Source organism: Thamnophis elegans, chromosome 3, assembly GCF_009769535.1.
Source record: "Thamnophis elegans isolate rThaEle1 chromosome 3, rThaEle1.pri, whole genome shotgun sequence".
Taxonomy (NCBI): Eukaryota; Metazoa; Chordata; class Lepidosauria; order Squamata; family Colubridae; genus Thamnophis; species Thamnophis elegans.
This window is the reverse complement of record NC_045543.1, coordinates 40,743,000-40,770,720: the sequence shown is the minus strand read 5'-3', so window position 1 is coordinate 40,770,720 and position 27,721 is coordinate 40,743,000. Positions and strand designations below refer to the sequence as shown.

The 27,721-nt window shown below is 38.6% G+C and overlaps 1 protein-coding gene across 1 annotated transcript in view; it reads right to left on the bottom strand.

Annotated features, from left to right (window-relative positions):
• The window catches only part of HAO2 (hydroxyacid oxidase 2), a 122,200-nt gene that overhangs the window by 94,187 nt on the left and 292 nt on the right, over positions 1 to 27,721 (bottom strand). The gene's annotated exons all lie outside the window — the stretch shown is intronic.

Here is a 27,721-nt window from a genome sequence, read left to right as displayed (position 1 = left end):
GACTTTGTCATAAGGAAATGGAGAGGAGGTGCAATTTCCATAATGCCTGCAATTTAGACCCAGGTCATCCTCATTCAACTACTTGAAACAGTCATGCAACAAAGTGAATGGGCAACTCTTATATAGCTGGGAGGTATACATTTTTGACCTTTATTTCTAATGATTGCAGATTCAAGGAGAAGAAGGTCACGAAGACACCACACAAGTAAGCTGGGCTGATATTTTCCATCTTTCACCTGTATTGTGGAAGAGGGATGTTGGTTTGCTATTTTAGGTGTGCTTATATTGTCCAAAGAAGAGTTGCAGGATTTGGGTTTGGCTAGTCTAGAAAAAAGAAGGACTGGGGTGACATGATAGCAGTATTGCAGTATTTGAGGGGCTGCCACAAAGAGGAGGGGGTCAACTTATCTCCCAAAGCACCAGAGAGAAGAACAAGAAACAATGGGTAGAAACTAATCAAGGAGAGAAGTAACCTGGAATTAAGGACAAACTTCCTAACAGTAAAGACAATTAACCAATGGAACAGTGTGCCTTCAGAAGTTGTGAGTACTCCCTCCATCTCTGGAGGTTTTAAAGAAGAGACTGGACAGCCACTTCTCTGAAATGGTATAAGGTCTCCTGTTTGAATAGGGCTTTGGACTAGAAGACCTCCAAGGTCCCTTCCAGCTCTAGATCTTATACAGTAATTTTCACATGACAACATTTTAAATACCTGTACTCGTATTTCCTCGAAAATAAGTCCCTATCTTATATATTTTTGCCACCAAAAAAGTCACCAGGTCTTTTTTTTGGGGGGGGGGGAATGTTGTCCACTGATTCACCTCACTTGCATGTGTCACCCCTGGTCAGAGGCCTTCAGGAATTTCTCCTGAGGCTAGCAAGGCTTTCCTAAAGGCCTCTGCAGCCAATAACAGAGCTCCTGAATGATCCGGAGCTCTGTCATTGGCTGAAGAGCCTTTAAGAAAGCATTGCAGGCCTTGCCAGCTGCAGAAGAAATGGGCTGGCAGGGCAGGTGTCAGGGAGTGCGAGGGCTGACGGCAATTGTACGAAGATAAGTAGTAGAGCAGCTCCACCCCCACCCGAGCTTAATTTTTATCCATGCCCCCCTGGAGTGGGTGGGGACTTAATTAGAACTTATTTTGGGGGGGGTATGACTCATATTGGACACATGTGTAAAAATCAAGCTAGGACTTAACTTTCAGGGTAGGTCATATTTTCGGGAAAACATGGGTATAAATAAATAAAGTACAACTGTGTTTTAGTTTATGTTTGGAAAACATGATTTTGGCAACTTGGTTTTCAAGTTGTCATCTTTGGGGTCAGGAATATTGTGATGTAATTGTATTTTTCCATTGTTAGATCTGGGCATAACTGGCTACCAGGAGTGAGCAGAACTGAGTTGTGTGACAAAGAAACCATTTGTCATTTAAATAGTAATTTAAAGACTGAGTTCTAGATTAAGCTGAAGAAAAGAATTTGACCCAAGAAAGATGGGAGATAGAGGATTTACAATCCTATCCCAAAACAAGAGGAGGGAGGGAGGGAGGGAAGGAGGGAGGGAGGGAGGGAGGGAAGGAAGGAAGGAAGGAAGGAAGGAAGGAAGGAAGATTTTAGTCCAATAGCCTGAAGGTAAAGGATATTATATTCAAAAGGAATGACTGAGAAAGGGCCAAAGCCACCTTCTTTACCTCTGTGCATTCCTTTGCTTTGAATTGTAGCAGTATCCCTGCTTGGTTCAAAAATATTACATTTTAATTCAGCATTTATTTGTTGTTTGCAGTAGAAATTCCTGCTGTATTCAGCTGGAGAAGTCCAAGCACAGCAAGAAATGTCCATCACTTTCTCAAAAATTTCCCAGTCTTTGCTGTTCTGGTCGAGTAGAAGAATGAAGAAGAAAGAAGATACCATGGACATTCAACACTAAAAATAGATAGCACTCAACAGAGAAAACCATGGTATTTCCAACATCTCTGGTTAATCCTAGAAAGATACCCCCCATCCAGAGCCCCACTTTGTCTTGAACATATAGACAGAGAAATTGTGCTTCCCTTCCCACCATTTCTGCAAAATCTAAGTGATGTTGTTTTTCAGTAAGGAAAGAAAAAAGAAAAAAAAGGCAGAACTAACGGGGGAGGGGGGGAGAAAGAAACTTTGGAAGAAATCATGCAATGGCTGATAAAAACATGAGTGAACAAATTATGCCTTTCTCAAAGAAAAGTTTAGTGATACAGGAACCAGAGTTTAAAGAAGTGTTTTTCAAAGTTGGCAATTTTCAGATACATGGACTTCAATGCCCAGAATTCACTGGGAAATTCTTGATCTCAAAGACTAAGCAAAATCCACTAACAACCTTACTCGGTATGCTGCTAAAAATTTTATGCAAACAGTGACCATTGTACTTTTTAAAAAAAAAAAAAACTTACACTGGAAAGAAAGGTGTTTGCATTGAAAAAGAACCTTGAACCATAGATGTCGGTACATAAAGCTTCTGAATGTTATAAAATATTGGAAGTGTAATTGGCTATGAAATTTTATGATATTTTTAAATGTAGAAAAAGACAAAGCTAGACCAAAATATTTTTTACAAAAAAATTATAGAGCTGAGTCCCAAAATTCTAGGTTCCGTGCAATAAAATACCCTATGATGCTGGCAAGCCAAGCGAAGATGGGATATGGCAAGTGCATGCTCCTGAGAGTGAAGATATATTTTATATGGCATTATTTGGAAAGGATCCTGCTAGAACAGAGTTCTTCAAACTAGACAACTTGAACATGTGTGGACTTCAACTTCCAGAATTTCCCAAGCAGCATCTTGAACAAAGTATGGAGGATTTTTTATTGTTTGTTTGACTCTTACAAGATAAACAGGGACTCATGGTTTATCCTTTCAAAAGTAGCCAGATTTGGAAGCTAAATACAAAACATGGTCCCCAGTTCTAGTGAAACTAACCACAGGTAGCATTTCAGTGGTGTTATGAACTACCCCAGCAGGAATGGCAAATAAATAATTTGCTGCCATCCTCCCTATAACCTTCTGAATTCTGGCTCTGTGTGATGTGTGAATGTGGACATAACTGAAAACATCTGAAAAAATAAGGGCTCACAGCGTGTGGTTTCTGCATGTGTTCTTCTATGCAAATTTTACAAAATAATAGTTCTATTGGGTGCTTCCAAGCACAGGATTTATTGTGAAGTTGTTCTGCCTCAAACGTGGAATTTTAGGAGGGACTGGGATGATGTAACTCCCTTGTGTTTTTGCTTTACTTCTTTAGTCATTTTTTATTCCACAAGATCAGCTAAAGGAATAAACAAATTGTTGCAAAACATTTTTTGATTGGTAGCTTTAGGAACCACCCATCTGGAAATACATTATTATCTCAAACATCATCTTCCAGCTTTCCATTTCTAAGATGCTGGTACTGGACTTTGTTCCTTCTCGGTCATATTGATGAAATAGATGTTATTTGTGGATAGGCACACCTTAGGTAGGCTTGGCATGACTGTGCTATGTGTGTATAACATCTATATTGTAGTTATTTGATATTGGAGCTTTGGCCTCAAGACTTAGCATCTGGCAACCACTGCATTTGGTTGAAAGAGTTGTCTGTAATTTCAAAGCAATTGTCTGGGTGCATTCCAGTTGTCTTAATGATTTCTTAGGGTGCATTGTCCTCCACCGTTATCAACTGGAACTGGAACTGGCTTTTGACTCCAAAGTTTTATTAGCTGTTCTGGTAGATATATTCTTTGTCTAGACCTAACTTAGGCCTTTGCTTGATTTTAAAAGAAATGAAACAGGTGGCTGTGGCCTTTCCCCATTGATGTGTGGATGGGCTTTCTACCTATTCTTGAGTCAGCAGAAAACAACTGGTATGATGCTCCTGTTCCAAATCTCTATCCTGCCTCTGTTTCCTTTTGACTTCCCCCAGAGTGATGGAGATTCCATGCACCTTGGAGACTGTTGATTTGTCAAGGGGCTCTAAAATGGGGACAACTTAACCCTACCTCACTCACAGATTGGAAGATTAAGCAAATATTATGGGGTGTGTCATGGCAGAAAGAGATGTTGCTAGACCAAGTTTGTGCCATGGTTTATTTTATTTATTCAATTTATATTCTGGCTTTATCATATACAAATCAAGATGATGGACATCCGCGGCCCTCGGTTCATGGCCCACTATCCAGCCATGGCCCATTTGGAACCAGGCCGTGTAAGCAGCGGACCAGTGTGAATGCACGCACACGTTGGCCCGCCACATACACAAGTTGAGCTGCATGTGCGTGCCAACCCACCAGGTGTGCAACCCCAGTCCAGTTCCCCTCTCCCCCACTCACCCAGCCAGGCCACCAAGCTGCAAAGGTTGCTGATATACATAATGCTCTCACCTTCCAGTCACCAGTCAGGTTCCATGCCTATGGGAGCTCTAGAACTCCCGGTCTCCCAATCCATTAGCACAATCAGTGGGAATGGCTTTATAAGAGTTTGTAGGGAAGCACATTAGCATCCACGTTCATCTCTTTTTGACATTAGGCCAAATTATTCTCCTCTCCCAGACATTTTTCTAGTGGTGGCCAGCTTGATTTTTAAGACTTGTTCTACATTAGGAAAGTGGATTTATTCATTGCATTTATTATTTTCATTGGATTACCCTTCTGCCTGCCTTTAAAAAATATAAGTTTAAATTTGCTGAGCAAGTCTGTAATTCTCTTAGGGAACCTCTATTAGAAATATAGTGGGAATTTAAATGTGCTTCTCTGCAACTCAAAATCAATTTGAAATGAACATGCCAATTATTTTACCTTTCTGCTGACCTCATAATGCTAAAAACACAATAAACCAATCAGTGCCACATTTTCAACTACCTAAGAAGAACCTAGGAGGGGAAACCCCTCATTTTTCAACCAATCTAAATCCTAACATTGGGAGGCAAAACTGAAACTGGGATGATCTGGAATAAGCTATTAAATCTTAGGTTCAAACAATGAAGGGGGGGGGGGTTACAAAATGTGCTTGAGTTAGATCAGTAATTATGAATATTAAATAGTGATTGTAAGTAAGAAGCATATACAGGTGAAACTCAAAAAAGTAGAATATCGTGCAAAAGTTCATTTATTTCAGTAATGCAACTTAAAAGGGGAAACTAATATATGAGATAGACTCATTACATGCAAAGCAAGATAGTTCAAGCCGTGATTTGTCATAATTGTGATGATTATGGCTTACAGCTCATGAAAACCCCAAATCCACAATCTCAGAAAATTAGAATATTATATGCAATCAATAAAATAAGAATTGTACATAGAACAATATTGAACCTCTGAAAAGTATAAGTATGCATATGTACTCAGTACTTGGTTTGGGTCCCTTTTGCAGCAATTTCTGCCTCAATGCGGCGTGGCATGGAAGCTATCAGCCTGTGGCACTGCTGAGGTGTTATGGAAGACCAGGATGCTTCAATAGCGGCCTTCAGCTCTTCTGCATTGTTCGGCCTCATGTCTTTCATCTTTCTCTTGGCAATGCCCCATAGATTCTCTATGAAGTTCAGGTCAGGTGAGTTTGCTGGCCAATTAAGCACAGTAATCCCATGGTCATTGAACCAGTTTTTGGTGCTTTTGGCAGTGTGGGCAGGTGCCAGGTCCTGCTGGAAAATGAAGTCAGCATCCCCATAAAAGCTCGTCTGGGGAAGGAAACATGAAGTGCTCCAAAATCTCCTGGTAGACGGCTGCGTTGACCCTGGACTTAATGAAGCACAGTGAGCCAACACCAGCAGATGACATGGCTCCCCTAATCAACAGACTATGGAAACTTCACACTTTTCCCTTCCACATAACTTTCTATTAATGTGCTTTGATACAGCACTTTGGGAACTTTCCAACTTCTTTTGCAATTAACTTTTGAGGCTTTCCCTCCTTATGGAGGGTGTCAATGATGGTTTTCTGCACAACTGTCAGGTCAGCAGTCTTTCCCATGATTGTGATTCCTACTGAACCAGACTGAGAGACCATTTAAAGGCCCAGGAACCCTTTGCAGGTGTTATGACTTAATTAGCTGATTAGAGTGGGACACTTTGAGCCTAGACTATTGCACCTTTTCACAATATTCTAATTTTCTGAGATTGTGGATTTGGGGTTTTCATGAGCTGTAAACCATAATCATCACAATTATGACAAATCACACCTTGAACTATCTTGCTTTGCATGTAATGAGTCTATCTCATTTCACCTTTTAAGTTGCATTATTGAAATAAATGAACTTTTGCATGATATTCTAATTTTTCAAGTTTCACCTGTGGTCAGTATGATCAATACATAAAATTCTACTCTGGAGTAGGAATATCGGGGCTCATGTAACAGCAAATTAGGGCTACTGTATCTGGGCTGCAAAGCTCTGGACAAGCACTGGATGGCAGTAAAGTGTCATCAGATAAAGTTACCTTATAACTCTATTGTTATGTGGACATACATTGTTTGCTGAGCTCTTTCTGCAAGAACAGGAAGGGAATCTGGATACCTGCCCAGTACCTGAATTCCCTCCTGGCCAAAGTTTACTTGCTTCGCATTTCACAAAGGCAATTTAGATAGTCCCAGCCCTCAGCCATTTTCAAGATGTGTTGAAAGTAAGTCAAGATGTTGCAACTAAAAGGGCCTGTAACTGTACTAATTGTTGACAGTTTCAGTAGCTGAGGGGGAATAGAAAGACTGGGGAAAGGAAGCTGTATCCTCTTTATTTCAGAAAATAACGGGCCAGTCCAAAGCAGCAGGAGTGATAATCTGGCTGGCAAAACAGAAGAAAAACTCATACTATAATTTTTTGGGTCAGCATTACATTTACATTTCAGGGATTCAAAGTATTTCACACATAATCTGATTTCACACGTTATCATGTGCTTAGTCTGATTGGACTTCATGCAATACATAGGTCCAACTATATGATTTATGTCTTAGGTTTATGTAAAAACTCAGCTATTATGGCTTTTTTTAAAAAAAAACATGTTTAAAACAAAACATGGCTGCCTTGTAAGATAATGTATTCTAGACAGACTACAGAGAAATATCTTTCTGAATCCTGGAAGGCAAGTGATTGATACTGTATGTATGTATGTATGTATGTATGTATGTATGTATGTATGTATGTATGTATGTATGTATAATAAAAATAGGTCGAGAATGGCTTGTCTAAGGAGAACTCTGGCACATCAGGTTGGCCCATCACTGCTAAGGGCCAACCACTGTTTCCTGAGTGCAGAAATGGATGGTGTCATCTTTTCCCACCCCATTGAAAATGCACCCTGTACCCATGTTTTCCAACTTTTATTCAAAAGGGCTGTTTTCTGACCTAACTCATTTTAAGCCATTCAAGATAGATGATTTCCAGTGTGTCATTCCATTCCATTCCCATAAGCAGCCCTGGTCTGATTAGCTGTGTTGCCTGTTACGGACCCAATCATTTGCCTATGCCAATATTTCATCCTGGGCTATTGGGCTGCTGTGTTCTTCACTTTTAAAAAAAAAAAAACCACACCACAAATCTTGCAAGTTGATCCAGTGATGGTCCCTGAAATCAATGAACTGTCTTCAAAGCCTTAAAAGCTCAGATTCCATTCAACCCTTATATGTCCAAGTGGACAGGCACCCTTTTTAGTTTCTGTCAAGGCTGTATGAACCCTGCTTCCTTTGCTTTCCCATCTCCTACAAAACTCCTGCAAAGCTTCCCTTCATTTTCTTTTCTCAAAATATCTTAAAATGAAATATAAGAGCATTGTTTCTAGGAAGCTGAACTATCCATTCTTCTTCGCATTATTATTTTTTTGAGCTACAGAGGACCAGAGGCACCAAACAACAGCCTGTTTCTTCTTGCTTTGATTATTGTAGCATCAGAGTGACAATGCTGCAATGGGGGAGGGTCTGCTTTATGAGATAAAGTGTGAAGGGGGTTGCAAAAACATTCATGTGTACAAACATCTAGGAAAGCCAAGGAAAGACACAGAGATTATTAGGGAAGAATAATCCCACAAAAAATAGACACTGGTAGATCAAGTCACCCAAGAACCAGCCAATGAACTTGCCTGGGTGGGAATGGAGGAGAAGAGCAAGCAGCAGGCGAAGAACCAATCAGGTGTTCTGGTGGCCACAGTCCCGAATGAACATCAGCCCAACCCTGTTGCCAACTCACTGCACTGGAAACTGGAATTCCTGAAGTTGGCTTAAAAAACAGCTGGAGTTGCAGGATCAAATTGTCCTAAGACAACTTGGCTTTCAAGAAAGAAGATTATAACAATAATTTCCCAGATTTTTACTCCTAGACCTTTATGTTGCACATATTCTTATATGGAATATTAGGGCTCTGAGCTGGGTGTAAATCTTCACTGCCAAGGGTGACAATTTATATGCATTTCCAAGTCCTAGTGTTTAAAAATCCAGAAAGAGTGTGCGCCTATACATACCCATGTAAATACTTCTAAGAACATGGATGGTGCTTGCTGAATCACATTCTTTGCAGCCAGGTGATTGTTGTATGAACTCCATAAGGATATAGTTAAATCAAGCATTAAGAGGGTTGCATTTTAAGAGGAGGAAAATATGTCAATCACAGTTTGCCTTTGACAAAAGGAAATTCCTTGAAACTGAGAATGGAGAGGGAGGGAGAGTGTCTAGTCATGTGGGTGGCCAGGAAACTAGAGGCCACCCTAGTATGAGAAGAAGAGAAAGTTGGAGATTGAGGGGGAGGGGGACACTCACCAGTCTAAATTCTACTCCGTTGCTGTGAGGCGTTCACACCAGGCCTTGTGAGAATATTAACAAGGTTACCGGAGCGGGCCCTTTAGCCTCAGGAATTATTGGTGAATATGGAACTATATTTGCACAAACACAACCAGATGCAGGCTGCTAAATGTGCTGCAGATGTGAAAAGAGTTGGAGAGCATCACTTTATGCCTGTGCGTTACACCTCTAGCCCTCTATTTTTGCTTGATGTTCATCTCGGTAAAGACAACACAGAAGAAATGGGGAGAAAAGCAGACAGCAAAAGTTCTGCAAAATCTGAATTTAGGGGTCTGTTAGAAGGTCATTCTTTTCTGGAGCAAGTAATGTAACCCATAGGAGCAGAAACATTACTTCAGAATGCATCTGTCATTCATTGTTGTATTGTGAGATTGAAGTTTTCTTTGACATTCCTTTTCATTTCTCTGTCCTTAAAATCTATTTCTAAAATACAGTAAATAATAATAATAATAATAATAATAATAATAATAATAATAATTTCTACAAAAAACACCCTACTTGGAACAGCTTATATCCTCCGATGTTACCTTAACAGTTCCTAGGTCCTTGGTTAGGACTCGAGCTGTTGAGCCACCAACCAGCCCCAAAGGCTGTGAATCTCACCAAAGATTAACATAATAATAATAATAATAATAATAATAATAATAATAATGCCAAATCCGGCGAAACAAATGGCCGCTGTGATACAATTGTATAATAATAATAATAATAATAATAATAATAATAATAATAATAATACTCCGTCGTTGCCGGTCCCAAGCCCGGATGAGAAAGGAGGAGGGTTGGGGTCAGGTTGGCATCTGGTCCCGTAAAAACAAACCCGCCAACCCATACAATATGGTGAAAAAAACAAATAAGAATTCCATACCGCATCGGTTGTCGCGCGGGTTAACAAGGGCCGCGGCGGATGTTGGGGTCCCTGGACATCCGTCAACAAGTGGGCTAAAAGTGGACCAGCCAACAAAACGACAAAAATATAGTGCAGATGAAAACCGTGCCATAATGGCCTGTTACTACAACTCAGAGCCAGAAAAAAGAGGTTACTTAAAGCGAATGTATGAATTATGGAAAGAACAATATCCAGATTCAAATGTTAGTGAACAACGACTAGCAGATCAAAGGCGATTTATTATATGGAATAAAGTGTTTAGTGAAGTTGAACATGAGGAAATTCAGGCAAATTGCAAAACCCAAAAAACAATATCACAAGCGGAAATAACTGATATTCAAGACACAACTAAAGACATTATAGTAGAACTCCCAGAAGAAGCTCTCGGGGAGGAAATAACATCACCACCACTAGAACCAGTTATTACTGAACCAACTGATGAACTAACTCAAAAACAAAAAGAATTGAAGGATAAGATCATGGAGCATTTTCTGCTTAATGTGGAAAGGCAACGTTTACCATCACTAAAAACTGTGCCTAAGAAAATTTTGGCCCCTATCATGAAAATGGTTAATGCAGTGTTTTCAACAATTGAACCGGGATCCATCTTGGAAACAAACCAGTTAATGTACAGCGCAGCTGTAATAGTCACTAATGAACTAGGCATTAAAATTAAAGTACCTAGTCACACAACACAAAAAGCATCAAAGCCAAAGTGGAAAATCCGTTTAGAACAAAAAATCAAAAAATTAAGGGCAGATGCTAGTAACTTAAAGAACATGCATGAGCAACGGCTTAAAAACAACAAACCATAGATCGGCTAATCAGAAGATATAGATTGGATACAAGAAACATCAATGAAGCTGTAGAGATTGTAAAACAGCAGATAACAGCAACAGCTAGAAAAATTGAAAGATATGAGGCACGAATCATCCAATATAAACAAAATCAGTAATTTCGATCAGACCAACGCCGTTTTTATCAAAGTCTTAATGTGAATGGTGACACCAAAAGTGAAAAACCAGAAAAGCAGGCCACAGTTGAATTCTGGAAAGAATTGTGGGAAAATGCAAAGGACTACAACAAGGAAGCAAAGTGGATACATGACTTTGAGAAAAGCATTGGCAACAAACAAATGCAAGTATTAGAAATAACAACTGAGATGGTCAAAAATCGAGTTAAAAAGGTAAAGAATTGGACATCACCTGGAAAGGACCAATTACATGGTTTCTGGCTCAAATATCTGACCAGTTTACATGCAATATTGGCCAGGCAACTGAATGAAATTTTACAAAAGGGCCAAATTGATGAATGGTTGACAACTGGAAAAACATACTTGATTCCGAAAGATGCAACTAAAGGAACAACACCTGAAAACTACAGACCAATAACATGCTTGCCAACAACCTTCAAATTACTCACAGGCATTATTGCAGATAACATGATGGATTATTTGGAAACAAACAACATCTTGCCAGTAGAGCAAAAAGGCAACAAAAGAAGGAGCAGGGGCACAAAAGATCAGCTTCTAATTGATAAAATGATATTAGAAAATTGTAAGAACAGAAAAACAAACTTGAATATGGTCTGGATTGATTACAAAAAGGCATTTGACTCACTGCCACATAGTTGGATCATAAAATGCTTAGAAACAACTGGCATTAGCAAAAATATTACATCCTTTACTGAAAAGGCGATGAAACAATGGAGAACTGAGTTGGCAGTAGGGAATGAGATCTATGGAATGGTTAATATCAAGCGAGGAATTTTCCAGGGTGATTCACTTTCACCTCTTCTCTTCATCATCGCAATGATCCCACTATCAGTAATCTTTAAAAAAATGAAATTAGGCTACCAAACAGCCAAAGAAGCTGAAAAAATTTCACATTTACTATATATGGATGATTTGAAACTCTATGGAAAGTCAGAAATAGAAATCCAATCATTGACAAACACAGTCCGAGTATTCAGCACCGATATTTCAATGCAGTTTGGCATGGAAAAATGTGCCACTGTATCCATAAAAAGGGGCAAAATCACTGCATGTGAGGGAATTGAAATGCCCAATGGCCAATTAATTAAATGCAAAGAAAATGAAGCCTACAAATACTTAGGCATTCTGCAGTTGGATAACATCAAGCATGGAGAAGTAAAAACTATTGTCAGGCGAGAGTACACCAACAGAGTTAGGAAAATTTTAAAATCTAAATTGAATGGTGGAAATACAATCAAGGCCATAAATACCTGGGCAATACCAGTTATAAGATACACAGCTGGTATAGTTAACTGGACACAAGCTGATTTGGACCTTTTGGACCGAAAAACCAGGAAACTAATGACAATGCACTACAGTTTACATCCACATGGTGATACTGATAGACTATATCTGCCCCGAAAATCAGGTGGCAGAGGATTATTACAAGTGAAGCAAACAGTTGAAGAAGAAAAACATGGACTGGCTGATTATTTAAAAGAAAGTCAAGAACATCTATTAATTGAAGTAAAGAACAAAAATCTACTGAAGGCCCAACAGACGAAACAAGAATACAGAAAAGATGTGATAAAATCAAGAATAGAGAGTTGGCAGAACAAAGCACTGCATGGCCAATTTCTGGAAAAAATAAAAGATAAAGTGGACAGTGAACAAACTTGGTTATGGTTAACAACAGGTACATTAAAGAAAGAAACAGAGTCACTAATCCTGGCTGCGCAAGAACAAGCTATCCGCACCAATGCCATTAAGGCCAAAATCGAAAAATCCTCTGATGATGCCAAATGCAGACTTTGCAAAGAAGCTGATGAAACTGTTGATCACATACTCAGCTGCTGTAAAAAAATCACGCAGACTGATTATAAATTGCGGCACAATTCAGTAGCACAAATGATCCATTGGAATTTGTGCAAAAATTATAATATTAAAACAGCAACAAACTGGTGGGAACATCAGCCTGAAAAAGTCACCGAAAATCAGATGGTCAAGATGTTGTGGGATTTCCGTATACAAACAGACAAAATACTGGTGCATAATACACCAGACATCACACTGGTTGAGAAAAATAAGGTCACAATCATAGACATCGCAATACCAGGTGATAGCAGGGTCGCCGAGAAGGAACATGAAAAAATCGCAAGATACCAGGACTTAAAAATCGAAATTCAACGACTATGGCACAAACCAGCAGTGATAATTCCAGTGGTAATTGGCACACTGGGTGCTATTCCAAAAGCACTGGAATTACATTTAAAACAGTTAAAAATTGACAAAATCACCATCAGTCAAATGCAAAAAGCCGCACTGCTTGGATCTGCACGCATATTACGAAAATACGTTACGACGTCCTAGGCCACTGGGTGGGGCCCGACTAGTAACCAATGCCAAATCCGGCGAAACAACTGGCCGCTGTGATACAATTGTATAATAATAATGAGCCAAAACTTATCAGAAGATCATTTCCTGAGAAACTACCTGATTATGATCTTCTCCCTCTTATTGTCTTATCTTGGAGCATCTTCAGTAACAACCCATAGAGAGAAAGCAGAACTTCTTACCTCATTCTTTGCATCCATCTTCATGAAAAAGGGTAATACAACTTATCAAAAAAACAAATCTGCAAAAACCTAGACTCAAGCAAAGTTATAACCAGAAGGCAACATGAGTTTGTCAAAAACAGATCATGCCAAACAAATCCTATTTCATTCTTTGATAAAGTGACTAAATTAGTGGATGGGCAAAATGCTGTGGTCATATAATATACTTAGATTTCAACCAGGCATTTGACAAAGTAGAATACAACCTCCTTCTTGGAAAGCTAGAAAAATGTGGGCTAGACTGCACCACCACCAGATGGATATGTAACTGGCTGACAAACTGAACTCAACCTGTGGTCTTTAATGGAACTATATCCAATGGAGGGAAGTGAGCAGTGGAGTTTTAGGCCCAGTACTCTTCAATATCTTCATAAATGATTTGGATGCAGGAAAGGTGAACGCATCAAATTTGTAGACAATACTAAGCTTAGTGGGAATAGTTAACACTCAAAATCCAGAAAGAACTCAAAATACTTGAACATAGGTCTCTCTAACAAAACGAAATTAAATGTGGATAAAAATAAGATTTTGTGCTTGGCAAGTAAAACCATTTGTACAGGTAACAGACAGGGTGAAACTTGGCTCAATACCAGTAACTGTGAGAGGGATCTTGGAGTCCTAGTGGACAATCACTTAAATATGAGCTACTGGTGTGCAGCTGCCACCAAAAAAGCCAATATAATCGTAGGCTGCATTAGCAGATCTTGATAGACTCAAGATCACATGACGTATTAGTAGACAAAGTCCTACAAAAAGCACACTTGAAATTCTGTATCCAATCTTGGTCACCACAAAATAAAAAAGATGTTGAGACATGATACCAGTGTTCCAATATTTGAGGGGCTACCACAAAGATGAGGGGGTTAAGTTAGATGGCAGAAGGCAGGACAAGAACCAATGGATGGAAAACTAATCAAGGAGAGAAGCAATTTAGAACTGAGGAGGCATTTCCTAATGGTAAGAATGTGGAATGCCTTGCCTTTCAGAAATTGTTGGGTACACAATCTCTGAGCTGCAGAAATCTCAACAACCACTAGATGGCAGTAAAAATAAACTCTGGTCCCATCTAGTGGTCATTTGGATTATTTTTTTATTTTTTTCAATCACATGGTAATCCTACTTAGCACATACGTCATTCTTTGTTTTTAATTTAGTTTTATATACACTTCCTTGTGGGTACTGAATAGTAAATATTAAATTTATTATACATTTATTTATAAACTAGAAAGCCCTATTCTCAATCCTTATTATTGAATGAAAGCTTTATTTAATTATATTACAAATGTCAATGAATCAAACATATGCTGTTCCATTAATACTAATATCTAAAAGCGATCCTGTGTTTAAGACCAAAGGTTTTTATTTGATTTCTGGAGTATTTTTAATCAAATAAACAGCTATCAGAAACCTTTCTTTTTCAGTTAGTTAATTCAGAAATATGACAAATAAAATATGATTTAGGCACATGACCCAACAATTCTATATTATTTATTTATTTAGGAGTATTAGTAAATATTACTATGGTCACTGGCCAAACAAGAAAGAAAATAAATTCTGAGGCAGAAAATAAAAACCATAGTAAAATTTAATAATTATAAAATTGTTGTGGCCAATGTATGGGATGCTTTACAAATAGAAAAGAGAAATGAATCTCGTTCAAAGACATAAAAGTACATTGACCTGACAGAAACAACCACAAATAAAATGGATCTGGGTGACCTGGAAATTTGACTAGATGGGGAGTTATTAGCTGTAACCAAGCAGCTCTACAATAAGGGCAACATTGTAAAAGCATCATGGGTCGATTGTATTTATTCAGTGAGTTGACTTATATATCGTATTTTTCCCTCAAAAAAGAGGCTGAAAATCTGGGTGCATCTTATACAATGAATACAGCATTTTTTGCCTCCCGAAACCCTGCCCACTTCACAAAAATGGCCGTGCAGAGCCTTTAGGAGGCTTTCAGAGAGCTCCTGGGGGCTGGAAAAGGCAGAAATGAGTGAAAAACGGGCTGTTTTTTGCTCAATTTAAAGGCTATGCATGCAAAAAAATTTGACAAAAAACGGGCCCGTTTTTGCGAAAAAGGGGGCATTTTTTGCTTATTGGGGGGCACCCCCCAGGAGCACTCTGCAAGCCCCCTAAAGGCTATTCATGCCACTCTTTTTTTTGAAAAAAAAACTAGGCCCGTTTTCACGAAAAACAGGCCGTTTTGGGGAGGTCTGCAGAGTGCAAATTTGCCTCTTCAAAACCTTGGTGCGTCTTATGCTCTGGTGCATCTTATACTCCGAAAAATATGGTAGGTGCTCTCTCAAAATGACTCAAGGTGGCATGCAGTACTATTAAAAACAGAGAGAATGAAAATAAATTGCCTTAAGTGTAAAATGTGATCAAAATGAGTGCAAAATTTTGCCAAGGCCATCCAAGAAATAATTGTTATATTGGATGGAACCACAAACCCTCCTGACTCAATGGCAGGGTAAAGCCCCAGACTAACACAAAAAGCAGGCAACATCTGGGCCATTCAACTTTCAGGAGGAAGGCTGTTCCATTGGACCTTTGGAGCAAGATAAATGCAATCAAAATTAATGTAACTCTTAAGTTTAATTATATTTTAAGACATTTCTCTTTGTGTTTCCCAATCAGGTTTTCAATACTTTTCCTTAGTTTCTCCTTAGTTTTTTTCTGTATAAGTTGCAAATTACTTATAGAGTAAGACTGATTTAATTTACCCACATTTCCAATTATTTGAGTAGGTACAACTTAGATTTTGATATATGGTGGAATAAATCTGGGAAGGAGAGGCACTAGAATTCAGCTTATCTTTAGGGTAAATTTGAAAGTTATTGCTTGACTCTGCTAACATATTGGTAGGTCATTGAAAGTATTGAACATTGATATACTGTATATGGAACCTTATTTTTAATCCTGAAAGCTCTAATTAAAAATTAAGGGCAACTTAACCTCGCTATTCCTAGCAATAGATCTAGAAATGTGTTTTGATTAAGTTAGTGGAGCCTACGTATAGACAGTTCTGATCTAATCACACCATCTGAGGAAAAGCAAGGTCTTCAACAATCTACATCTCTGGCAGGTCCAGTCACATAACTTGGTTCATATAACCGACTCACTGATGACAAACAAACAAGCATTGTTATCAGTTTTGTCACCACTACTTTTCCTTAAGTTCCCTATTGTCTCAGATGTGAGGGGTGTGTGTGTGTGTGTGTGTGTGTGTGTGTGTGTGTGTGTGTGTGTGTGTGTGCAGATGGAACAAATTCCCTTGATGTTCCAGGACAGGGAAGCACAATGCTTGTTCAGGAACAGATGTTTGCAATAGAGGACTTTCACCCAACTATTTTCTGTTTCCAATCTGCATGAGACAGGAAACACAGACTTGAAATGAATAAAAAGAACAGAGAAAGCATAATGGATGATAAAATAACAGCATGTAGAAAAGATGAAGAAAAGATGTCCTTGTCCTAGAGGGGAAAATCAAAAAAGATAATAGCAAAAGCCACAGCATCATCTGGCTTGGTCTCCTTCTCAGTAAAAGCAAAAAGCTGTTACAGACAATTTTTTATTTCTATTTTTTTTTTTCTCCAAAATTTGGACACACATCTTTGAGGCTGCCTGACTAGTTGCCATTTTTTAAAAAATGGGGCCATATAAAAATAAGAATTTGGGATGTGGTTTTTTTGGTATTTGGAGGCTGAAAAGAACAAACTTCATTATTTGGTGCAAAGGGAAAAAAAGGAAAAATATAGCGAAGAGTTCAGGTACATATGGATAAATGAGTAAGTCAGTGATTTTAAAGTGACATAAAATCTTAAATGTAAACCTTACACATAAAACCCGTTGAGCAAATCTAATTAACTAAGTCTACTATCTGCAAAACATACCTACTTTGTTTGCTACTTTACAGTTCTTGGTTAGGTCCATGGTGGGATTCAGCCAGTTTGTACCACTTCGGGAGAACCGGTTGTTAACTTTCTGGGCAGTTTGGTGAACTGCTTGTGGAAGAAATCATTAGGGCAGAGAACCGGTTATTAAATTATTTGAATCCCACCATTGGTTAGGTCCATGAAAGAATAAGCAAGATAAAATGAAATGAAGTAAATAACTATATTGCAAACAATATTAAAGTGGAATGAAATAGAACTTTGTCTTGCTAAATGTGGCACAGCTTTTTAATCCATGAAGCACTTATGCAAAATCTTGCAACTTGTGCCAAAATATTCATATCTGTAAAGTGAAGGTAAAATTTGGTGGAACATTTTTTAAACTTTTTAATAAGTGGAATTATCCTTTGATATCTGGCTAGAAAAGGCACCTTGGAAGAATGTGAGCCCTAGATCCTATCTCTCCCTTTCCACATTGCTTTCTATGAATCTTCTTATATATGCTCTGCAAGTTATAAAGAGCAGAGGGAAAAGCTTGCCCTTCAAAAGGCCCATCTGTGTATGCACAAAAATAGGCCTTCATAAATAATTGGGCAGGGCCCAATTAGCTTTCCAATATTTGAAGGCTTCCTATATATACAGATGTCTGCCAGTTTGCAAAATTAAAATCAAATTCAACAAACAAGTAACTACAGAAACATTGAAATTTCAGAGCTTTCCAATCTTTTTCCCATTATTCTCTGCAGCTGTGCCCTATTGCAGGGAAGAAGAATCTATTTGATTAGTTGCTCCAAAACACCTAATAATCACTGTTGGATTTTACAGGGAAGTTGGTGTTGTTTCTCTTTGGCTTAGTTGCTGCCAGGAAAGTGAGGGCAATGATAGCTTTGGATATGTTTACGCCTTGCAGATTCTCTGTTTGCATGGGTCTCAGAAAATTCCCTGATTTTTAGAACTCCAAATGACGAAGCAACATGATAGATGCTTAGACTATCACTGTGAACCGAACAAAGTGCCTTAAGAAAGGTACAAGTCTTTCTCAAGAATTATCTCATGGTGACACAAGAGGCAAAATGCCATCATTTTTCTGTTCTCATCATGTCCATAAAGGGCTGCCCAATAACGTAGCCCGATTTAAGTTAACTCAGTCCACTTGGGTAGACCTCCTCAAGAAGCCATTATTAGAGTCAGCAGAATTGGTCAGTTATCATCCTACCTCCAATCTTCCCTTCCTAAGGAAGGAGAAACTAGTCAGCTTGCAGCTCCAGCAGACCCTGTGGGAAATCATCTTCTGTCTCGATTCTGATCTGGCTGCAGCATTGAGACAGCATTGATTATACTGGTTGGGAAAGAGATGAAGGCAACATTGTGGGAAATTAATAAAAAAAATGTTGCTAAGGTATGTTTGTGCTGGAATCATGTGCAACTGGGATAAGTCCCAAACCCTCACAGTGATATACAAAAGAGTTGAATCAGAGCAGTGACCCTGAGGCTACATGATGAGATTATAGAAGAGGAAGAGGAATCCAATCGTCAGAGCCATTATATGCCATTAAGAGCTCCTTCTAATGTTGTCACACTTCAGATTTCCCGATCTACTTGATCTTATACTACAACCCAAAGTCCACTGTTTAGAGCCTGATGTAAAATACTGGTTGCAAAGAATTATTGTTAACTAATTTAGCAAAATGGTTGCTTAAAAAAAAATTCAACTCAGAAATGACTTTGTACTTCCAGTCTCGCCTGAGAAGAATCCACATTCACTCTCTCCACCTTTTAAAAATTTTAGCAATTGATATACAAATATAAATAGTGGGTAATTTTTTTATATTGTAAAAATATTCAGAATGGGATAAGTGATTATATAAAGGTATATTATTATTAAACAGACAATCAAGAATGTAATGGAATTAGGTTTATTGAAAAAAGATATTCATCGCCATTGAATATATGTTGTACAATGAAAGTGAGGTATTTAGTTATATTAGATGAAAAATCTGTGATTATATATGTAATTGAGAATATGGATGCAAAAACACTTGTAACCAAACAACATGCTGTATGTAATGGATGAGAATTTTTTTATGTTGTTTTTTTATGTTTAAAAAAAAAAAATTGAAAAAAAATCAGCAATTTAATATCAAACAAATGAGGAGATGATTTATAGTTCCTACTAATTATGGAGACTTGCAAGCATGCAAAGATTTAAAAGTGATTCCTGATCTCTTCTTTGCACATTCCTGTCTCTGTAGCATAACATGATTAACTGAGGGAAAAAATAATTTCTATATTTCAATTATTTCAATTTGCCCCCTACACCAGCCTATTGGACATCACCACTGCAAATCTTCTTTTCAGAGCTACTTAAAACCCTAAATGAGCACAATCTGAAGAAAAGAGATATTCTGTAATATTTATACATTTATAACAATTAATGCGCACTTACATGTAATGCACATGTAATTTACATATGTATGTGTTCTTATATACAAATGCAATTTTTAAAGTGGAAAATGGCTATTATATCTCAGAGAATATTCTTTCCAGGTCCTGGAGCTTGGAAATTACTAATAATTTTTTCTGGTTTAAAGGCAACCAATGATTGATCACCTTGCCAAAAGAATTGCATTTATTTTGATACTCTGTTCCTACCTTTTATTTCTTCTCATTCAGTTTTATTTATTTGATTATTTATCAAACTTAAATTCCAATCTCTCTCATACCGTGGAACTATGTTTTTCCTCTCCTTTCACAATCAAACTATATAGGAAATAGAAATTCCATAATGAGATCTCCCAGGTTTTTTTTTGAGTTTTTTAAAATTATGTGAGAGAGGAAAATACTTTGATTAAAATTGTAACGTGAGAGAAAGGACTATTTCCAGCTCTCCAGTGCAAAATGGGCAAGTGATAAGGGGAAAATTGTTTGCCCATGACAAACAATGCAGCAGACTGGGTTTTGAAAAGACTCAAAGTCCTTTATTTTGATCCTTCCTTTGGTTGCTTCTAGGGGGGAAAACATCACACTGATCCCAAATTTCCTTTGTACTATAGTTTGAAACAATGATACTTCCTTTTGGTCTTGTCTTTTACTTCATTTCTTCATTAAAAAGGTTTCTTGTTCTCCTGTTCTTTAGGAAACTATAGTTGTCCTCTTTAGTTCCTCTATTCCAGCCAAAAGTTTTTCAAAAAGAGTAATTCAGCTAGTAAAAATCAATGAAAGGGATCTATTGCCAATCAGAATAAAGTGGACTAATTTCACTACATATTAATAATACCTGTATTTAACAAAAAGAGTTTCCAGAAATATCCTGTAATTTCACTGTAAAAATAAACCGTTAGTTAATTAACTAACATCTGTTCAACATCATTTCCTTTTATAAAACATTCCCATCTTCATGAAGAACACTATGCATTATTCTATATGGACAGTGAAACAGCATATTCTTTATCAATATTACATCACATCTATAATTGTATTATATAACTATATTAATGTCCTATTGTTATAAAATTTTATTTTATCAATTAGAAGGAATTCAACACTGAATTTTTGTGAGTTTTTGCATCTAAAAATATCAAGAACAGAAGTAGTATGGGGATTTTTCAAGATTCAAGATTTAACTGAAATCAGAAATTCGTTTCCATAGCAGCAAATACATTAAGAATGGGCTAAAAGCAATACTTCCAATGTCATTTTAAAGACAAAATTCTCAGTAACATTTACTGAGCATTCTGTAGATCACTTATTAATTTGTTTTAATTCTGTATATTTTAATATTACTTGTTGCAACCACATTTTAAAGCATCACAATATAACTGAAAATGAAATTAATATCAATACATCAAACAGCCACATTCTTCTATGTCAGTGGAGACAGCAGCCAGACTGGGCTGCTCTGTCCAGTAACCAATTGGACTGAGTCTACAATCTGTGATGTCATCGTGCACTGGTGACTCCTCCCAGTTTAGACTCAGTCCAACCTGGACTAGCTATGAGAATTGTTCTCTCCTCCTAAATTCTAGTTAAATTGTTCAATTTGAGATAATTGGCATTTTTCAAAATTATTTTTTTCATTTGAATTTTTTTTTCTCATGCTCTCCTTATAAAGGCTTGAGCGACAGATTCAAGTTATCCTTTTGGGCTGCCTGCCTGGCTGCTTGACTCAGGCCTGTGCACTCTGGAGCACAAGAGGCTATTTGTCAGCAAGGAGCTGACTACCAGGCTCACGAGCTGTGGCTCTATAGCCACCTGAAGAAGTACTCCTGTTGTTGAGGTTTGTTTTCTGCAAGCCAGTGCCCCAGAAGCCCCGAATACGCGTGAACGCCGCTGACGCCATTTTCTGCAACGGCTGGCCTCAGAAAGAGCGTGAAGAGTGGTGGCCACCATTTTGCAGCTTTAACAGCGCCCAAAAGGGCACAAAGAGCAGCGGTCACCATTTTGAGAACCCAGCGACTGAGGAGTGATCGCAGAGCCGAGGAGTGCTTCTTTCTGCAGTGGATCTCTTCTCTCCGAGTGTAGGGAGATCGTTCCCAATTCTTTGCAGCATTTGGGTATTGCGTGGTGGAGGCAATGGCTGGGAATTCTGTTATGGGACCTATTCCCAAGAAGGATTTGGAGGAAGCATCTGGAGTTAGGCCCAGTCGCAAGACGGCTGCTAAGGAAGCTTCTGACAAAAACAAAGCTTCCAAGGTTTCCAAAACCACCCTCAGGGCGGAGGAAAGAAGGCAGAGGGCCCTGGAAAAAGAATTTCAGAGGGCCCAGAAGCAGGCAGGCCAGGGCTCCAGGACATCCTCTCCTTCTGATCAAGCCACCTATCCTGCCCCTCCAGAATTGCCTCCTATAGAGTCTGGTTCTTCATTAGCTGACACATGTCTTCTGACTCAGAGGGGGAATTGTCCTTCTCCTCATCTTCTAGACAACCTGCCACAGGCGGTAATTTTTTTGATGTTCCTCTCAACAGGGACCGTGCATTTGAACAGGCCAACTGTTCCAACTGGTGCCTCAATTCCAGCCCAACACACCAATTTGGTGTGTTGAGCCGCAGTCTCAGCTCCCACCAACATGGCAGCCATAATTTGGAAGGCAATAAAACAAGGTGTTGCAACCTTCAGCAGCGACCTCCTTCCAGGTCCTCTAGCAGGCGCAGATATAGATCGTCCAAGGGCTCCCGTCAGCCACCCTCTTCAAAATCAGCCTCAATTTTTTGGGAACAAGATACCCTCAGAGACTTAGACTTATCGGACGATGAGGGTGTCACTTCAGAGTCCCAGATTTTGCTGGAGTGTTTAAACCAGACCACTTTAAGTCACTTCTGTTTAAAGCAAAAAAAGCTGCTAACCTGACTTCTTCCCCTCAGCCTCAAGCTGTTGACACAACCTCGACCGAGCATCCTATCACTTTGTTCTCCAAACCAACAGTGGAGAAGGAGGTCATCTCATCTCCAAGTCTCTTCATGAACATGGTCCAATGACAGTGGGCCTCTCCAGGAGCGGGTTCTCTGCCCACCAACTTGGACAAGTGTCTCTACAACGTCGCTCACAAGTTCCTGGCTGCACCAGTCGCAGCCTTGGCTTCACCTACAGTTGTCACAGTTGATTGTCTGGATTTGTTTTCTCATTTTGTCTCTCATAGTTGAGGTCTACCTATGATGTCAATTACAGGCCTCTCTCACCTTTTTAAGTGGGAGAACTTGCACAATTGGTGGCTGACTAAATACTTTTTTGCCCCACTGTACTAGTTGCTTCTTCATTGGAGACCTATAGAGGTTTTTGGGTTCATTTACGAGTCATTGTGCCAAAGTAACAGCAATACAGAGAACTGAGCATGGCTTTGAAGATGCTGTGAATCACTAGTGAAGAAATGACCTCTGTAAAACTCAAGAGTCTTATTCATTTACAATAAAACGTATTCATTGTGCTGAATCAGTGAGTTGGCTCCAAACTGTCAAGAAACTGAAAACGTTAATTCTCTTGTTCTCCTTGATCAGCCATTTCGTGATGAATTTCATATTGTCCTGTTGATGAACTGGTGATTTTGACTCTATTAAAAACATATTCTTGGCAAAGGAATACCCAGCATATGTACATGTTATATTAAGATTTTATTATATAATTATATTGCTTGGGGGAGGGGGGTTGTACACAGAGTCCTCTTTCATTTGGGATGTTTACAACAGTGGTAGGTTTCAATTTATTTTACTTCCAGTTCACTCATGCACATGCAACACTTCTATGCATCTGGGCAGGTGGGTAGAGCCTCCCGCCCCTACCGGTTCGCCCGATCCAGGGAGAATCGGCAGAAACCCACCTCTGGTTTACAAATATTGAAAGTCAATCAATCAAAATTCCAGATCCAATGCAAATATTTTTTGTGTGTCCAAATGGAAACTCCCCATTTCCAATTCATGTGTATCTCAAGCAACTATCAATGTTGTCTTATCATTGGAATTTTTGATATGTCTTTCATCTTTGCAACCTCCATCTCAGAATGGCTGATTTGGGTACAGAAAGATGTACAGTAGTAATTGTGAGGAAGATTTGAATGTCTTGGTAGGCCACAGAGAAAGCATGATCCTGCAATTTTCTGCAACTGCCAAAAGGGTCAGAACTGTTTTGGGCTGCATCACTAGAGGTGTAATATCAGGATCACAGGAAGTGATAGTGCCATTCTATATGGCACTGAACTATTGTGCTTGCTGATCAGAAAAGTCGGCAGTCTGGCAGTTCGAATCCCTAGGTCTCTTACGTGAGCAGGGGGTTGGACTTGATGACCTCCAACTCCCTTCCAACTCTGTTACTGTGAGTGCTAAAGACCTATGAAGAAGAGGGGATTCCTTCCCACCTTACAATTCTGGGAATCTGCAAATGGGTAATATGCTTATCTATATATATCAGGGCTGGAAAGAGTGAATTGGGAGAAAGTCATCATGCTACTGTTCTAATACTGTTAAGTTGGCACATATGTGAGAGAATTCTCTGATAAAATGCACCTCTCCAAGAATGAGGAATCAATGGGGCTAGGCAGTGCCAATGAGTAGGTGATGATTTCTACTATATAGAGTACTGACCTGTATATGACACATTGAGTTTTTTCAGCAGCCAACACTGCTGAACTACCATATAATAGTATCTTAGAGACTAGAATAACATTTGGTTTAAATACTGTAGTTCAATGTTTTCAGTCTAAACTCTATTCTAGAACTACTTATTTTTATGCTGTCTAAATGATAAACCAGGAGCACTTTTATTGGCATGGAGATATATGTACTAGTTTTGTGCATCAAGTGCTTGGCTTCCCATTGTTTTCAACATAATGTGGACTTTAATTCCGCAGAAAATTTAAACTTTCAGTTTCACAGAGGACAGTAGTAAAATAAAATGATAATGATAATGACTGAGAGCGAACTGGCACCAACCATTACATAGTTTGAAAGGTAACAAAATCTCTGCCACTTGTGAAGCAGTGCTTGTTAAATACCTTAGAAAAAAGGACAGCACCTTGAACAACCACCAAGATTATGCTCTCTGTTGTCTTCTGACCAACATGGCTATTTATTTGTGGGATGCTGGCTGGCTGTTCCCTCTTAGGATGCACCCATCAGGAGGCAGTTAAAGGGAAGGGGACTTCTCCAGAGGCTACAGCTGGGAGATTTTTTTATTATTATATTTATATGCTACCTATCTCCCTATCAAGCAACTCTGAAATGCTGCCCCAGTTCTCTAGATTGCCAAATACAGCCTACAAGGTTGCCACCTGCACATACTGCTTGAACCCCAAGCATTTTCAAGTATTCCATGCCAAAGGAGACAAGCCCTTGTTACAAGATTAGTCAGAATCCTTATATATTGACCGTCTATTATGCCCGGCTAGTCTATTATGCCCTTTTGGCTCAATGGCTCATAAAATAATGCTATTGATTAGGAAAAAAAGAAAATAATTAGTAGATTTAACAGCATTCCTCAAAGATCAAGGTGTCTTGTCACATTTTATATAATTAGTTTAAATGCTACTTTATACCTAGTCATTTCTAAAGCAATCCTCATCTTCAACATGTGTTTCCAGTAGATGAAATCCCTTTCACAGTACTGATGTCCATACAACTGAGGGTGGATTGCAGTGTATGAAACCATGCTATAATATATTTGCTATTTTGTAAAAATCTAACATTGTTATCTTCATGGGAATTTAAAATATAGAGAGCTTAAATGCTTAAATATTACAGCATGTAATTTCTTTAGTTAGTCTATATATGTCTACTAAAACATTCCTAGACAATCTTCAGAAAGTGTTTCCTGTTTTGGAAATGGCAACGTAAGGCATAAACTCACTGAAAAATAATATGAATATTAGAAAGAATCTGTATGATGTTGATACACATCCACTATTGCCACTAAGAAAAAAGTTTTCCAGGTTTTCAATTTAAGTCTGGTGAGAACAATGAAAAAACAACAGCAAAAAGATGTACACCATGGTCTTGCTTATTTCATTCCCCTTTCAGCTCTTAAAAACCATTATCTATCTCCAACCTTTGTAGTACGCAGCTGAGATAAAGAATATACAAGGAAAAATTAAGGAAAAAAAGGTAAATAGTAGTAAAGGAAGGGAAGAGCAGATTTGGAAAGGTTGGATGTACTGTAAGGAGATGGTTAACATTTGGCCATCTTTTGTCTCACGCTGCTTGAATTTCAGGCACTAAGTTTGGAGTGTAAACATCTGTTGAGCACAAGGCATATGTTGGCCAGATTGTGCTGTTTTAGGCTCAGATAGAAATTATAAAAAAATCACGAAGTGTCTGACACCAAGGTATATAAAGGAGGGACTGATCAGAGGAGACATGAGGCAGAGAAAAACACAGACAATAACTGTACAATAAAATTTTGACAGGATTTCCTTGATGAATTCTGTATCTTACAATCATGGTCAAAAACAGCCCATACACACCCCCAATCTCTCTCCAGCAGCCAAGCAGAATTGTGAATTGTTCTAATCTTTCATGTTCTGTATTATAGCCAGCAGTTCTGGAGCCAGGGCCCACAGGGAGAGCTGTATTCAGTTATATAGGAGACAGGGTCACAGCCCTGCAAGAATCGTTTCTGACGTTAGGGGAACAATAAATTATTATCTTTTATGATGAGCAGCCATGTTTATAACATATTGTCCAAGTTTTCCAAATATATGGAACTCTTCTTGAGGTTGGATAGATAACACAAAACAAGTTTTTGATGAAACAAATAGCAATCTGATTTGCAATTTATTTCAGTCTTATAGTGAATGTTTCAAAAGTGGGGAGGGGGGGGGGAGACAAATCTAATAATCGCCAGAAGTCTTTGATTGAGTCAGTCTTTCCCAACTTAGCAATCTTTAGATTTTGGGCAACATAATCTACAATTCTACTCAGCAAGTCCAAAGGCCATACTGGTAAAATAGTACAGCTGCCTTAAGATACATGTGGAGCAAAAAGGCTTTGGTTGTTCTAGTGCCTAAAGTCATTGCATTTAACACCAAGTAGTGGAAAAATGAGAGACAACTGAAGAAGATATTTAAAACCAGAGACTGATAAAACCCCACTTTTTAAAGGCAAAGCTTTCTTTAAAAGAAAAGCTTATACTATATTATGCGAATAGCCAATGAAGAGGAAAACAGGATTTTTGTAGAATGGAATTTCCTGTCCTAAGAATGGTCACGGAGAAGTTTACCTGTCCCACTGTGAACCATTTCTGTTATCTCATCATTCTTCTTTAATCTTTTCATTCTTGTATGAAGAATATATTATTTCAAATACACTGCATTAGTCCAGATGTGATGTAACTCTGGTGTGCATCACTGTTGTTTAATCTATCTACCTTCTCCAAGGAATTATTGTAACTAGAACATCAATCTCAGATGGTCTAAGCCTCTAAGGCAGGGGTCTCCAACCTTGGCCATTGGAAGACTTGTGGACTTCAATTCCCAGTTGAAGTCGACAAGTCTTCCAATGGCCAAGGTTGGAGAGCCCTGCTCTAAGGCTTCCTACTCAGAGTTAAGATCTGGGTATCCAGGCTTGAAGTCTACTCTAAAGATATCATAAAAATATAGATGTTTTCAAGGGGAGCCTTTCTCAGGATTCCACCACAAACAATTCAATAGTATTTAGCTTTTGCAGTATCTATACGCTAGTCTAGCATAGTTTTTCAGTCTGAGGGCCACATAGCATGGATGTGAGCTGAATCAAAGAAGGTAAACCCATGCTAGTTTGCCAATGCAACAGTACTACAAAACCCATATTTCAAATATTACAAAGTCCATCCTACACGACCCTCATATCTCGGAACTTTAAGGTACAAGGACTTTGTCTCCCACAATTCTCCAGCCAGCATGGTTGGCAGGGGATTCTGGTGGTTGAAGTCCACACATCTTAAAACAGCTGAGGTCGAGAAGCACTCTTCTAGCTAGCAAGCTCGAGTCTCTTCATGTTTATTAACCACAAACCGAAGAGAGATGTCATTCTCCTCTTTTAACTTCAGTATTTTCAGAAGTTAAAAACAAAATGCTTTAAGAAAAGGTAGGGGGAGTAAAGGTCAAG